We start from the raw sequence: 16,649 nt of genomic DNA, 5'->3' as shown, positions 1-16,649 counted from the left end.
CTCCAAACATCACTCCTATTTCATACACTTGATACTATCTGTTTTAGGACAGCCACTGTGTTTGAGTCCTATTCCCCATATTAGCTTGCAAGACTCTTGAGAGCAGTGGCTCCGTTGCTTGTCTTTGCTTCCTAGCAGAGTGCCTTGAATATAAATGCATGCAAACACTCAGTTCTACTGAATTGAAATAGAACACTCAGTTTCCCCTTAAGGCTGTGCTACTCCTTTTAAAAGGAAGCCCTGGATTTCTGGGGTTCACATATATGTGGTTATAAGATTCCTCCTAGCTGTCCTTTGGAGGTCTCTGACCCAGAGACTCCTAAAGGGCTATTGAGCAATGTCCCCCAGATATAGGAGCCCCTTTTGGGTTCTGCTCTCCCCCCAGGAGCTCCCTTACCCTCCGCCCCTGCTGGATGGTGGTCCCCTGGGGAACTTTTCTCATGCCACACTGTCCAACACCTCCCAACAAAGCTCCTTGGGTGTTACTACCTGCTGTGGTTATACCTTTTATCCTAGGTCAGTCAGCCCCAAATCCCTAGAAGAGATCACCATCAAATTTTTTTCTCAAAAAAAAAAAAAAAAAGTAAGATAAATCTATTTATTCATTCCTGGGAAGGAAACTGTTATCAAAATTATATTAATATTTTAGCCTTATGAATAAATGCATTTATATTACTACTCATTAAAAGAAATATAAAATCTGTCTTTCCCTTTTGCCATATACATATGTAATATATATACATGTATATGTATATATATATATTTTATATTTCCTTTTATCATGATGATTTGCTGTGTTTTTCATTTTAACTCAGTTTTGATCTCTTACCCTTTTCCCTTTTAAACAGTCTCATGGGCTTTTTTTCCACAGCCTATGCATTCTCTTGAGGAATAGAATCTTAAACAGGTACAACTTTCTGGATTACATACAGGTTAAAGCATAAGCATTACGGAGAAATCAGGCTGGAGTGTGAGCATAGTTTTATGCACACAGGTCGTGGTCCACAAGGTACCCAGCAAGAAAATCTGCTGAGCAAGCTTTCTGTGACCTACATTAGCTATGCAATCTTTATGGAGCATGGGGAGATTATGGCTTTCAGTTTTATTATGTTTTTGTTTTTGTTTTTCTCTTTATCTAAACTACATCCTTGAAAAAGAAACCCTGGCTCACACCAGCTTTCTCTCAGCCATCCTTTGCAGGCTCTAGGTCTGGTCATTTTACTTGCCCCTTAGATACCACTGAACCCTTCCATGGCTTTCAATCACAATTAGCGGTTAATAAGGTCTTTGCCTCCCCCTGTGTTCCTTTTCTCCCGCTGTGATTGAATGTGGACCTCTCCACAGCCCCAGCCCCCCATTGCATCATGGAAGGAAGCTCTTGACTTTCATCTAGCCTGATTATGCAGGTATGGCAGCTGGCTGAGATCTCCCTGGCAGCTTGCCTCCCCCTGGCATGTATGCTCTGTCACCAAAAGGCACTTTTAAGTCTTCCTTTGCTACACATCCTTTATAGCTCTTTGCTAGACAAAACAAATCCTTGAGAGAAAAAAGACAGCAAAGGGGGGAGAATGTGGGGACCACAAAGGAATCAGAGGGGAGAAACAGGAAGAGGAGTAAGGAACAACTTCCCTTCTCTTCAAGTGCCCCATTTAGCATGCTTCCATAAAACTATTAAAGGGGACTCACAAGGGTTTGGAGAAGAAGAAGGGAACCAACATTTACGAAGACTTTTATGTAAAGAGGTAGTTATACCAAATGCTTCCTATTATCCTGACACAGTAGCAAACATTTAAACTGCATCGTTCATTAAAAGTTGACACCAAATTAATTTGATGGCCACTATTATTTTATTTTACCAAAAAGTAAATTGTACTAAATTATACCAGAGAGTTATTGAAGACAGGGTCTTGGATTGTACTCCTAAGACTGGCAGCATTCTCTTACCCACATCCCAAGTTTATTCAACCTCATGGTAGATCTGAAACAGGCATTATTATACTCTACTTTTAGATGAAGACTCTGAAGTTTGAGAAGTTTGCTCTTTATTCCCATATATGTATAGATCAGTGTATTATCCTATCAGAGAAACTGTGGTATCCTACAGAAATACTAAAAGCAGTAAAATTAGATCCTCGAAATTTAGAGTTGTTCCAAATTTAGACAATAAGGTGGTGAAAGGAGTTCAAGTACAAATATGTCTAACTCCAAAACTCTCACCTTCCAATACAGCCTATTGACTCCCCAAAATAATTTAGACAGAAGAATAAGGCTGTCACATTCCAGCAGGATTTCTGGGTGAGATTTTTGTTAAGTGTTATTGATTTGTTATAGTTCTTATTTCAAGTGGTCATATTCACCAGAAGATTCTGAAAGTTATCTGAACCCCTAGCACAGATATAGTCACCTATACAACAAAAAAAAAGAAGGAGCAAATCTGACAAGTAACAACCTACTCCATTAAGAAAAAGGGAATAAAAGCATTTTTCATTTTATTGGTCATCAAAATAAGGCGGTGTGTAAGGGGTCAAGTGGGCAAATGTATTTAACAGGACTGATACTTGGGTTTTAAATTGTTAGCTCTGGGTACTGGCTTTCTGATCACCAGTATGAGGAAACTCACCAAATAACTACAGAAAGGAAACAATACTGTCTGGAGCAACGACAGTGAGAGGGAAGGGGACAAAGGGAATTAGGACACCTACTGACTAAGCAGGAAAATCTGCTAAAAGCCAGATTCTCAGGTTAACATATGGTCACGTTATTGGGGCATTTGATATATGGTTAATAAGGCCTGTTTTTCTTTACTGGCCTTTTTGAATTCCTATTTCCCATCATATAGTTGCCTGTGTATGACTGAAATTTGACACCACCTTCCCCCTCCTGGTAGGAGTATTTCTCATTTCATTTTTTTTTAATGGGCAAATCTAATCCAGTATGTTAAAGCTGTTATTTAGCCTTCTCTAGGAAGATTCATTTGCCGTTCCTTTGTTCATCCATATTCATAGCAATATCATAACAATTACCAATATGCATCCCCTTGGATTTTTAACATATCTTTGTTCTCTATTAAGTGATGAAACTCTTGAAGGAAGAAACTTCAGCATTATAATTTTTTTTTTAATTTTTTAGCTTTGTTCAAAGTAAGTTGTCAATTGATAAACAATTGATAGTCAATTTATTAGGTAAGGCACATTTTATGTTGCAAAAGTACTGAGTGGCATGTTGTTTAAAGTACTACAACTTAGAAAGGGGTGGGTGAGGGGGGTGTTTGACATATTTTACTTGTCCATGGTATCTACTCTACCCCTCAGGGGTCTGGCCACTTATGGATGGCTGGGAAGTGTTTCCTTCCTGTTGTCTGTCTTTCCTTTGGGTATGGTCAATGTGGAGCCCAGGCAGGCATTAGACCGAGGGAGCAGAAGCAGGTCAGGGAGCATACTGTCCTGGCTTCCTTGTCCTGGGTCAACACAGTTAGGTGTGCCACATGGAATCATTCCTGCCAAAGCTGATCCTCTACCTTTCTCTCGCTGGGTTCAGTAACCACTCCCTCCCCACTTATTTCTTCAGACCCAAAGGTGGAAAAATCCTCCTCCTACTGTCATCAGCTCCAGGAGTACTGCCCCAATCGATCCATACTCTATTCTCTAACCCATTCATAGACTTGAATGCGGGCCTCTTATTAAACGCTCTTCAGTTATGTAGTGCACAAATGCTGTTTCCTCATGACAAAGAAGATACTGAGAGTATCACACATAACACAGAGTGCTCCTATATAGCACATGTCTCTAGTAACATGGAAACATAAAAAGAAAAGGCAGTATCCTTATTAATTAAAGCTGAAATTTGAAAAAAAATAAATAAACAACACAAAAATCAAGGCTTTTTCACCATGACTCCAAATAATACTTTCTACTTTTTCTTTCTGTGCTGCACTGATATGATTTGAATTTTCACTGTGCTAGGCAAAGAACTAGATGCAGTTATATGAATGTGGCACACATCTCAGTAACAGGAAATGGAAAAACTAAAGGGTGGTAGGAGTAAACACACTACTCCCACCACCTCAATACATTTATAAAATCAGCTTTACCCTTTGAAAGGATATGTGTTTCCCAGTATCCAATTCCACAATGGACTCAGTATAAACAAATATGGAGGCCCAGATGATTGCACTCTAAAATTTCAATCCAACTTTATGAAATAGTGCAACACAAGTTTTAGTTCTTCTTTTTCAGATGTCTTTCATGGATATTTTCTACTGTGTTATGAATACAAATCGAAGAGTCCAACTGAGAAGGGCTTCATGAAATTGTAGAATTTTTCTTTAGGAAAGCAACTAGGAGTGTTTTGGTTAGAAATGGGTGAAAAAATATTGTTTTTAAAAACTGTGAGGGAAAATCTTGACTAATATAAAAGGAAGTTATGCATTTTATGGAAACACATATTATTGCTTTTAAGACTTATTAAATGGTTCTTTTTCAAACATATGGCTAAACATTTCACTGATAATGACATAGACTGCAAGTTCACTATTCTTTCAGAGGGACTTGACCTTTATTAAGTTAACTGAGCAAAATTTATTGCTATTATTTCTGTTTATCTTATTTCTTTTTTTTTTATTTATTAGTTTCAGGTGTACAAAACAAGGTAATACTTAGACGTTCATCATTTATATCCCTCATACTGTGAACCCCCCTCCCCCATCCACTATCCCTCCGACCTCACACTGAACCATCACATTATATATATATAAAATTATAGTTGTTAGATGGGTGTGTTTATCTTATTTCTAGTTCTACATATTCCATGTGCTTCTATTTTGATAATATAAAAGTTAAAATCGTATTCTACTCAATGTATACATAGGGTTGAGAGGGATTTAGTTTTCAGGCTATCAATATCAAGTTTAAGGAGTATTTCATCAATATACATTCTTTTATTTCCTAATTGTTTACTATTTCTGGTAGAAATGATATATTTGTTTGACTGCCATTAAGTGCTCTTAAAATATGCAAATTCTATAATTTTTCAGATAATAAAATTCAACAAGGTTACATTTATTGAGTAGCTGCTTTTTGATAGTATTTATTCAAAAAACACATTTTAGTTTCTACTGTATACCAAGTAATGCCTCAAAGAAAATACAGGCATCAGATCCTAAAAATACTTGAAATTTAATAATAAAACAAACAAACAAACTAGATATGATAATACGAAGAGCTGCCAGCTGAATATATATATATATATATATATATATATATGTGTGTGTGTGTGTATATATATATATACACATACATATATATACATATATATACATATATATATACATATATATACATATATATCAAATATACGCACACACACCACAGGTAAGAACAATTAAGATAAATTATGCTACGATAAACAATTCCCATGAGCTATGTGACTTAACATGATTGCATTTTCCTTCTTTCTCTCTCATTCTGTCTGTTAAATGCAGGCAGGCAGTTTGCTCTAGTTTTTATAGATACCCAGGGATCGAGCTAACCAAGGCTCAGTCTTGACACATCCTTTAGTATTCATCGTGACAGGGCATACTGGAGAAATCATACACTGATTCTTAAAGCTTTACCTGGAAGTGACACATTTCACTTCCCCTTATGTTTCAATGGTCCAAAAAAGTCATATGACCACCCTTATCTTCAGAGGAAGTGGGGAAGCACAATACATTTAGAAGGAGAACTGAAATATTTAATAGTTCAAATGATTAACGCAGCATGAAGTCTGAATGCATAACTCAGAGAATATTCCACAGAGAAAGTAATACTTGAAATAACTCCAAAAATAAGATAATGCATTTTTCCAGGCCAATTAGTTATTTCAAATAATTTTGTACCCTGATCTGTTCTACATCTATTTTTAACTGAACTTATTTTTTATTTAATAATTTGTGATAATAAACAAGGATTTGTCTTTGTAATTATTAACCAATATCTTTAGAAGGTCTTCCACATGCACACTACAGACATGTTACAACTTGATATTTTTTAAAAGACTGAAATATTTAACCAGTATTTAAAAAAAATATATATTCTGTGTCCTTTGTCACATACACTAATACCAATGTTTTTATAAGTTCACGAGTGTGTTCTAAATCATTTTTGAGAGGTTTTTGGATTTTCTCTCTCATGCTAAATATTCCCCTCTAGTTATTTGATCTACGTTATTTTCAAAGCCAAACTAGATGCTATGATTTTTATTTATGTATTAAATGACCTTTCTGTGTTTTTTTGATGTCCCAATATACTAGAACCCTTTATATAAAAAAAGGATAAAAATAAACACACAGATAAAGTACTTTTCTTAGATATCAGAAAATCATGTTTTGTTATTATTGAATAGAATTTGAACTTGGAAAGGTTGGTGTCTTCTTCAAAATTCAAAACTGACAGTGCTAAAGCCTACTGTGGACTTGGAAAATTCAATTTACCAGTCAGTTTTAGAACAGTCATTTGAAGGTAAATGTTCTATTTGAGAGAGTTCATCTGTGGGAGAAACTATAGCAGATTTGATATATTTTTAGATGGGTCCAAAATAACATTAGAAAGGTTTTCAAAGGCTATAGATTCATGAGAAAAAAGTTGTAGTCTTATTTCTGTATTTCTTTGCAAGATAATATTGGATGGTGGGACTTTTGGGAATATCTTCACAGTTTTCTTTAAAAGCCATATTTCTTTTCTTTATTCCCCCAACTATTCAAAAAAAAAAAATGCTGCCAAAATTTTACCAGCCTTTCCAAAGGATTTAAGTTGATTTCCATCTTTAACTGCATATCCAGCTTCCTTTTCTTTATGAAATTCCCCCTTCTCATTTTATTGTCTATTCCAATACCTGTTCTCATTTCCTCCAACTACCTGCTTCTCTTCTCTCCAGTCAGACTACAATTTCCTGCTGGAATGTCCTCAGTTTTAATTTTTTTTAATTCTACCTTCTGGATTTACAATAGTTGTTTTTCTCTTGTGTTTCAGTGAAATGCTACTGGTTTCTTTTTCAAATTCCTTGGTTAAAAGAAATCAGAAATGCCAAGGCATTGGTTCCTAGATCCATTCAGAATACACCTACACAGCTGCTGGAATGCTCATAAATACATATTATTATGCTTATTGTTCAGATGAGGAGGTTGAGGTTATTATAATGATATACTTATTATAATAAAAATAATTATAGTAGTTAATGTGTTTCTATCTTCTAGCCACTGTGATTTTTCTGTTACAGGAATTATCTCATTTAATTCAATAATCCTAAGAGGTAGATGGTATTATTGCTATTTTATAGAAGAAAATGAAACTCGAAAATATTAAATAATTGGCCTATGGTGTGTGGACTTTTAACAAACATGGTGTAAAGAGTTATTTTGGTATTCACAAAATGATTCATAGGAAAGGTACTGTAATCACTATGATTTTTATGGATATCTATTTATGAATTGACCCTAGCTCTCATATCAGATTCATCTATCAGAAACCAATACGTTGCATATGGATGTTGGTGAGTCCTGAGGTGAAGACGGAGTTTTGGTCTGTTTGGGCTGCTATAACAAAATACCACAAACTAGATAGTTGATGAAAAACAGAAACCTATTTGTCATAGTTCTGGAGGCTGGAGGTTGGAAGACCAAGGTTAATGTAGCAGCATGTTGTGTTCTGTACAGACTATCTTCCTGGTTCATAGCTAACACCGTCTCTCTCTGTCTTAACATGGTGGAAGGGGCAAGGGATATCGCTGAAGTTTCTTTCAGTAGAGCACTAATCCCATTCACGAAGGCTCACTCTTAGTTAAACCTGTGCCCTTTTCCATGTAACTCTGCATGACTTCCACTCTGGGTGGAGAATATGTTCCAGGGCCATGATATTGGACTTGGTTATGTGACTTTCTTTGCCTAAAGTCATGTTAGCAAACATAATATAGGCTTAAACATGGGGGTATGATCTGCTATAAGAACATGACATGAGTAACTTCTGATTAAAAAAATAAGAACTAGAAAACACACACAGCACAGTTAAGCCTAACTCACAATTCAGAGCCAAGACTAGTTGATCCTAAATCAGACCCCCAGTGGGCCCACAGACTCTCTATATATTTGATATTGTCAAATAGCAAAAATAAATAAAATAAAACATAAAATAATACAGGTATCAAACAGTATTCAATGGTATGCTGAATAGCAGTAATTGAAAATAAGAACATACAAAATCAGTTCCTTCAAGAAAAAATGAGTAGCCAGATACTAAAACGTTATCCTATAGTGAAGATTGATCAAGGCAGGTTCGTTTCCTGTATGCCAACCCAGAGAGGGAGTCTCTTGCCTCATAGTCTCCTTTCCCACAGCCTCTCAAACTGCTAACTGAGCACTTACTATGTACCAATCGCTGTGCTAAAAATGTCTTGACTTAGGGAACAACTGTAAGGCACGTACTGATATATTAACCCATGCAAGAACAAGCATTTGAAGCTTGAGAAGATTAAATCACTGTGGTTGAATTCAAACAGTCTGCAGAACCCACATTCACGTGTGTGTTACGTGACATTGAATCACCTCCCACTCCTGGCAAAAGGAGCTGGAGAATTTGCTGTTATACCCTGGCTAGTTAGACCAGGCAGCTCACACTGCCATCATCTCTCTTATAAACACTGATTTAGAACTTAATAATGTTTTTCTAATTAATTTAGCAAATTAGTTATTCATGAAACTCTTCTTCATTACACTCCTGTGATTTTTAGTCAGCTTCCCCTTCTAATCTGTAATGTCTTTATAACTGAAATAGTTCACGCCTCTACATTAATTAATTAATTAATTTCAAGTGCCCAGGTAAAATTTCATCGATGGCACTGCATTTATATTTTCCTCTGTTTATAGCAACTTTCTTTTATTCCATCAATCATATTGGATACATACAGAGGATGCCGAAAAAAATGTATAAACATTTTAAGAAAGGAAAAAACTGTATTAATTGTAATACTCAATATATACCAATAACAAAAGATGAATACAAGTCACGTTTGACTTCTGCAATTACAAGAGGTTCTTGAAGTGGTTACCATCAGCATACAGATACTTCTGATTATGGTGAACTACTGCTTGAGCATAGGTAACATCTCTTAAAATGTGTATACATTTTTTAACACCTCTGGTATATAACATAGGTTATGAATGGGTCCTCAAGCAAATTAAACCTGAAACATCGCTGGAGGCAAAAATGACAAAACTGAAGCTGTCTTCACTTTGGGCACATCCTGAGAAGGTGGGTTCCTTGGAAGAGACAATAATTCTGGGAAAATGGAAAGCAGCAGGAAAAGAGGAAGACCAAACATAAGATGGATTGATTCCATTAAAGAAGCCAGAAGCATGAGTAGACAGGAGTTGAGCAGGGCTGTTAAGGACAGGACATTGTGGATGTCACTCATTCATTGAGCCACCAGGAGTGGGAATGACTCAATGGCATGTAACACACACGTGAATGTGGGTTCTGTAAACTGTTTGAATTCAACCACAGTGACTTAATCTTCTCAGGCTTCAAATGCCTGTTCCTGTATGAGTTAATGTCAGTACTTGTCTTACAGTTGTTGCCAGTGTTCCCTAAATCAAAATATTCTTAGCACAATGGTTGGTACATAGTAAGTGCTCAGTTAGCTGTTTGAGAGGCTGTGGGAAAGGAGACTATGAGGCAAGAGACTCCCTCTTTGGGTTGGCATACAGGGAACAAACATGCCTTGATTAATCTACACTGCAAGATACCATCCTTGTACACTAAATGCCATTCATACAATTCCTCCTTGCTTTAGTATATGCTTTTTTTTTCTCTATGATCAATAATGTTATACAGATTTTGTAGGGTATCCAATGAACACCTCTCTTATTAGAAAGACCACTTCAGGGACGGTGTAGGGGTCTGATAACTGTTATGTACACCTGAAGCTGAAGCTAAAGAATAATGTAATAATGAATGTCAACTATATATATATATATATATATATATATATATATATATATATTCTCATCCATTTTTGCATACATATATATATATATAGTTATCAACTATGTATATATTTCAACTATACACACACACACACACATATATATATATATATGTGTATATATAGTCACAAGAAGTGGAGTACAGCATAAGGAATAGAGACAGTGGAAATGTAATGGCTGTATGTGATGTCAGAGGGGTAGTAGATTGGGGGTGGGCGGATTATCACTTTGTGAGGTGTATAAAGGATAAATGTCTAACTATTACACTGTTTTGTACACCAGAAACTAATAAAAAATAGTATATGCTTTTTTATGCTGTCTATAATATCTTAATTCTTCTCCTTTCTTCAGCAGCCACATTTCTATTTTTTAGGATTTAACTCATGTGACCTCCTCTGAGAAACCCTCTGTGATTAATCTATGATGCATTAATCATTTCATCTTTATTATTCTTATTTGGTTTTACTGTAATTATGATTCAAAATACCCTTCAAACTGTTGGTCAGCAGCAAGAATGATTGGGGTGACTGTTATTCATCTCTATAACACTAATATCTATGACCATGCTCGGTATGCATTTACTGAATGAATGAATGAATGAATGTATGCAAAAATGGATGAGAATTCTTTTTCACTTTTTGTGAAATAAATATTAACATGTGAAGAAGACTCCCTACACATTTGTTTTCCTTGCCAAAATGAATAAGCACATGAATTTAATTTTCCATGTGTTCACATGTCCAGAGATCTGTGAGTACCACAGAAAGCATTGCAAATATTCTTCTGTGCAATTTTAAGTGACTTCATCAGTTACCTTTAGTTACATAATTTCAATATGGTGGATCTTATTATTTTATTGAAAATGACTCTGTCAGTCTGTCCATATTTGACATCTCAGATACAGATTGAGCATTTTAAGAGTTCCTCTGAATTTTGGTGTTCTTGCTATATTTTCTAAATGGCATATTCTCTGTCCACATTTGGAAAGCACAGTTGGATGTCTTCACAAAGTTAAATAATTGTGATACCAATTTAATTGTGATAGACTAGCTCTAACATCTTGCTAAGCCTCAATATTTTTAGTGCTCAATGAGACATTTTTGTCAATGGTTTTTAAAAATACAAAATTCAGAAATAAACATCTGCTATTCTTTTCATCATTGCTACATAAGAAATTTAATTCCAAAAGAAAACTGGAAAACCCTCCAACATTAGGTGTCTCTCCATATTGTCTTTGATTTCACTGATGTCTTCAATGTAAATGTGTACATATAGTTTAGTTATAAAAACAGTCTTGTCAGACTGGGTACTCACTATGGACTAGGCCTTGTGTAGACTTTAGATAAATTACTCATTGAATTCTAAGTTGACATTAAGAAGTTACTATGATTATCTTTATCACTTATAGACAGATGGATAGTTAGGTAGATAGACAAATAGGTATGGTAACTCGGATAAATTAATTTGCCTACAGACACATATTTAACAAGCATGCAAACCTGGCTTTGAATTCAGTTCTGAAATAGTTCAAATCCCTTAATCTTTTCACTGTACCACATGGCCCTTTCTGCTATTTTGCACTTGAAAGAGGAATTTAGTTGTTCATTTAGAGTATGTAATAAATTATTTCATAATGGAAACAATTCCAACTACACACACACACATACACACACACACACATGCGTGCATGCATGCACATATGTGCACACACACAACCATGGGTTGACTTTCATCCCCACCCCCCAAACCTGGCAAAGTCTTGATATGTAATTATAATATGCCAGGCATAGCCTACAAGGCCAGGGGGTAATTTTCTCCTGATGTTCTTTTGATATAAATGAGAAAGAAAGGCAAAAAATATTCCAGTCTGCCTCTTATTAACCAAATGAAAATCTGAGTGACCAGCTTGAAACAAAGTCTTTAATGTAATTTATGGATCTTAGCAAAGTTCTGCCCAAAGCAGTGTTATAAAGATGAATAAAGGCATTATTACCAAGTGAACAAAAATATAAATCCTTGATACAGTAATTTAAATAGAGTTCATGATGTAGCTTAAGTACATGATGAGTGTAAAATGGGAGAACAAAAATGATGAATTGCACATATGTTGGGCAGGATGTTAATTTTTTATCAGATTGAGTATGTTAACTGACTAAGAAGGTAAGTTTGGTCATTAAAATAAATTTTCAGTTCCTTTCTATTTCATAATATCCTGTACATTTCCAGTATAGCACTTATTATGATTATAAATTAAATAAGTATACATTTTTGCTTAATGCTATTGCTTATTAATAATACTTTTTTCCAGAGCAAGAACTATGTTTATCATGTATTCCCAGCCCCAAGCATATAGTAGGTGTTCAGTAAGTATGTTTTTGCATAAATCAGTGAGTAGATGTATTTAGATAGTCTTATTCACAACTGGTGTAATGGACGACAACCAGTGTAAAATATATTAGTTTAAAACATAATTTTAAACTATTTTAAAGTGCAATATAAATAGAGTTCCAAACCCAGTTTTTCTGTGTACAACTTATATGACATTGGACAAGTTATTTAATCTCTTAGTTCTCCGTTTCTTCATCTTAAATTAATAATATCTTCCTCATAGCATTTTTTGTAGGGATTTCATGAATTGAGAACAATGTCTAGTACCATATCCATGAGGGACTATATAAATGTTAGATCTTATTTTTTTTCTTCATTGACTACCAGGCGTTCTGTTATACATAATTATATCTAGCCACATTGAAGGGGTGGAGTTAATGAGGGTGATGGTACCCAAAGGTTAATCCCTAGTCCCTTTATCAGGACTTTTCTGGGCACTTGGAGTTTCCATGAGAGTAGTCTCTTATCCTTAGAAGTTCTTGTCTCTCATAAGTAAGGAGACTAAGGTAATTCTCTAAAAATAAAAAAATAAATAAAAAAGATAAAAAAACTAGTGGGGCTAGGTAGCCACACTGGGAAGCGGATAAATTTGCAGTCCAACAGACCTACTTTCAACTGCTAGTATTGACGGTGAGCTTAGATGAGTAACTTCCTAAATTTTGGTTTCTTCATCTGTGAAATGGGATTTGTGTAAACTATTTTTCAAGATTATAACATGGAGAATCTTAGCAAAGTTGTAATTTTTTCCAGAGAATTTGAAAACTCTTCCTTGATTCTGACACTCTTATTCACCAACTACTGCCTTCCCAGACAATCTCAAATTGCATGGCTTAGTAGTTTAAATTCTGCTCTCTCTGGTCCCAGAGGAATGGGTGTTGGACTGTGGTAAATTGCTGTATGGTTTAGCAGCCAAAACACTGAAAGACAATACAGATCTTGAGTCAAAATTCTAGCCCCTGCACATTCTCATGCATTAGAACTTGAGAAAAGGACTGTATTTCTAAGCCTTGGGGTAGCCATGCTGAGTTTATAATAATTATTCTGTTTAATCATAAGAAAGACTAAATGAGAAAATACAGTCAAATCCGTAATGTGCTATAGAAATGTACTAGGTTGATATATTTGCTTGGGGGGCAACGAGGCAGCTCCATTCATTTGGAATCCAACAGACACAGCTCGGGAATATGGCTGGGCATTTGGCACCCTTGAATTAAAACAGGAACTATAAATCTGTCTCCAAGTATTGTGAGGTTCATTCATGATTCACTCTGCTGAAGCTGCACTGCTAACAAATCCACTGAAATACAGCTCAGCCCACTCAATACACCTTATTCACCAAACTCATTGCACATCTTCTTCTACATGATATGGAGTCAGCCACTGGGGACCCTGGGGACACACACTATGTTTCAGGTTTGACTCTTTTGTTTGTTTGGTTGTTTTTTTTTCTTTGTTTTTCCAGCAAGAAAATATTGTTGCTCTCCTGCTTCCAGGTGAAAACACTAATTCTGTAATGCTATCTTATGATTATACCATATAAATTGACTCACATACCATAACACAAACAACTTAGTTTTTATTTCGAGTGTACCAATTATAACACTAAAGTCACAAGATGGTGTATGAGTTTGCTAGGGCTGCCATAACAAAGCACCACTGAACTGGTGGCATAAATCACAGAAATGTATTGTCTCAGAGTCCTGGAGGCTAGAAGTCTGAGATGAAGATGTTAGAGAGTTGGTTTCTTCCCAAGTCTCTCTCCTTCGCATGAAGATAGCCATCTTTTCCCTGTGTCTTCACTTACCTCCTATTCTTATAAGGAGGCCCATCATATTAGATTCAGGCCCATCCTAATGACCTAATTTTACCTGTTTAACTACCTAAATACAGTCACATTCTGAGGTACTGGGGGTTAACTTGGAGACCACAACTCAGCCCAAAAAAGATGGTAATGCAACTGCAAAGCAAACACTTATAAGGGAATTTGATGAAGTATTTTAAAACCTCTTATCCACTTATTTAATTAATAAATGTTTAGCAAACATTTGCTAAATATCAACTTGGAGCAGGAAACTACATTATCCTCTAGGAAATAATGTTGAAAAACATGTAAAATAAAAATCAGAATTCTACGAGTTTTAATTATCTTCATTACCATCCTGATATACTATACCCGTTTCTGAAAAAGTAAATTGAAGTAGAAGAAGGTAAGTTACTTGTTCAAAACCAAGTAGGTTGTAGTCCTATTAATCAATCTCAGAACTATTGAACTCCAAAGCATATATAAATATACATATACACATACATATATACCTATATACATATATAAATATTTTTTTCTACTTTGTATACTCTATAGTAATTCATAAGGTTGCTGGAGTAATCAACTATTATTTAAATTTATTTCAAAGAATGATATATTTACAAAGGGGTTGATTTCAAGGGTAAGGTTTAGAGTATGACCTTAATACTCATACCTAAGAGCCAGTGCACTCCCAAACAACCCTAAATTGGGCAGTCCAGTGGTTCAAAATCTTTTCTCTCTGCTCCCAGAAGGATGGATGCTGGGCAGTCAGAACCTCTGCTATAGCTTAACAGCTAGAGCCTTAGAAGATGAATTCAAAAATTTCAGAGAGAAAAAAGGAATTCAACAGCACAAGCTGAAAAGACAGACTAGAGAAAAATCATAGGCCTGAGAAGGGAGGGCGAAATCAGGGAGCAAGGAGGAATCTGACTCATGGAGAGAGATGGTGTGAAATGACCTCAGCAAACTAGTGAAAGGACAGACTCAGAGGACATCAAATGTTATATTAAAGGGATTTATATCGTAGTTTCTAGGCCAGTCGTTCTAAACATTTGTTTTGCAAAGGGAACCACTGAAGGGTTTAAAACCTATCCCCAAAGTTCTTTTGCATGCACCCTAGCGAATTCTGAGGCTAGGCTTCCAGATATCACACACTGTGCACTACATCTATAAAGAGTGTGTAGCTAGGAGAGGTTGGTGAGCAGGAGTGTGACAGCTACTGGCAAATGAGGATTGGGAAACTGGGAGACCAATTAGGAGATTAGTTCAGTAGCTCTGAAGGTGATAGCAAATTCCAGATAGTTCACATTTTAATGCACATATAGTGTTCTTTTATTCAACTTAATGGAAGGAACGTTGTTTGTTATTTTAAGCTAAGATGGAAACTGTGTTCAGTCTCAAATAATCTCAGAAAGCATTTTAATTCTCTGTAAGTATCTTGGCTGCTTATGGGATTGTTTTTCCTTTAGCTTAAATCTAATAAGATAATAAAGCCACTAAGAAAGGATTAGTGATCCCTGACCTGTTCCTCTAAGATGCTTTTACCACTAGTATTATGAATCAACTGAGCTGACTTAAGTAAAATAAACGACATCCTTTACTTTGTTTAATCTGGCAGTCAGAAAGACCAAGGTCTTTCTTAATATTCCTGCCAAAGGTTCCAATGAGTTCATCGCAAATCCTTCCTCCTCCTGAAGGGACATGGCCTCCTTTTCTAGTTGTCGGCCCTGTTCCCAAGAACAATTTTGGGAGAAAATGAGGTGGCTAACTCAAGACTATTCTTCTAAAATTGCCCACAAATGCAGGGGAGCCTCCGTTAATCAGAACCCTGCCAAAAGAGGCTTCCAGGTAACTCAATTTTCTTATTAACAAAAGGTTTATCCCATACTTCTTTTGTTTCACACTGGGTTGAAAATTATGAGGTAGAGACTGTAGATGGTCTTAATGGTTCAATTTAAGATTTTTCAAATGTACAATAGTGAGAAAGTGATGTGTGTAATAAATTACAAAAGATATACCACAATTTATAAAATAGTTTTTGTGTTAGATGATTTTACCCAACTGTAGGCTAATGTAAGTGTTCTGAGCACATGGAAAGGAGGCTGCAATGTTCAGTAAGTTATGTATATTAAATGCATTTTCCACTTAATGATATGTTCAATTTACGATGAGTTGATCAGGATGTAACCCCATTGTTAGTCAAGGAGCACTTGTAATTTCTATTCATGTCTACAACTGTCCTCTCAAGTGTATAACTGTGCTATATAGATTTTCACCCAAAATGGTACTCAAACGTGCACACATGCGTTGACCGTAAACAGAAAGTCCACCAGACATTCCCTCAGCAAAAAAAAGGATTTATTCTGGAAGAAGAAAGGGTTGCAATCCGGTATATGCAGCCATGGTTGGCCATGTGGACTAAGAGGAATGAGACTAAGAAGA

Source organism: Rhinolophus hipposideros, assembly GCF_964194185.1.
Source record: "Rhinolophus hipposideros genome assembly, chromosome: 1".
Classification (NCBI taxonomy): domain Eukaryota; kingdom Metazoa; phylum Chordata; class Mammalia; order Chiroptera; family Rhinolophidae; genus Rhinolophus; species Rhinolophus hipposideros.
Note: the sequence above shows the minus strand (reverse complement) of the source record.